General features: G+C 30.9%; 1 protein-coding gene across 1 annotated transcript in view; it reads left to right on the forward strand.

Moving 5' to 3' along the window:
* The window catches only part of Ptpmeg (protein tyrosine phosphatase Meg), a 9,339-nt gene that overhangs the window by 7,124 nt on the left and 1,449 nt on the right, over positions 1-766 (forward strand). The window lies entirely within an intron of this gene.

Here is a 766-nt window from a genome sequence, read left to right on the forward strand (position 1 = left end):
GTTCTGATTGTGAAGCCTCATACGTCGGCCAAACAAAACGGAAATTACACACTAGAATTAAAGAGTATCAGAGTGATTTCAAAAAACGTAATGTGTGCTCCGTTTTGTACGAACATCATTATCAACATAATCACAGTTTTAATTGGGATAATTTACAAATCCTAGATAGAGAAGGTTCCTATTACAGAAGATTAACTTCCGAAATGATACATATAAAGAAACAAATATGTGGACTCAATAAACAGACTGACACAGTTAAGTTTCCAGAATGATACGTTGCTCCTTTTAAATTTGAAGAAGGTCAGGGATAATAACGACAGTTCGACTCAGATAAACACATGTGTTTAGAATCAGAATATAAATACTATGATATGTCACTTCGATATCAGTACGGGTAGTCGCTCGATGTATAAAAATAAAGATCTCACAGAGTTATTATTAATTTGGATATAATCCGTTTGCGGTTGAATGTGTATTTAGTAATTAATGAATCAATTTTGACGAAGGTATAACATTAATGATTGTCAAAACTGTTATAATTTAGATTGATAACATTTGAGTGTTTTTATTTTTTATTTTTTCTTGAATTGATAGTATCTGGCAATAATGTAGTTAAATGTGAATTCAAAGAGAAAGTGGATCCTGCAATTCCATCACTGGATAAGCATATTTTTCTCGCAAGGATATACGTTAATGTAACACAATTAACATCAATATGGAAATAATCAAGTATTGTACAACATGAAAGGAGAACAACAATTCATTG

Source organism: Trachymyrmex cornetzi, unplaced genomic scaffold, assembly GCF_001594075.2.
Source record: "Trachymyrmex cornetzi isolate Tcor2-1 unplaced genomic scaffold, Tcor1.1 scaffold388, whole genome shotgun sequence".
NCBI lineage: Eukaryota > Metazoa > Arthropoda > Insecta > Hymenoptera > Formicidae > Trachymyrmex > Trachymyrmex cornetzi.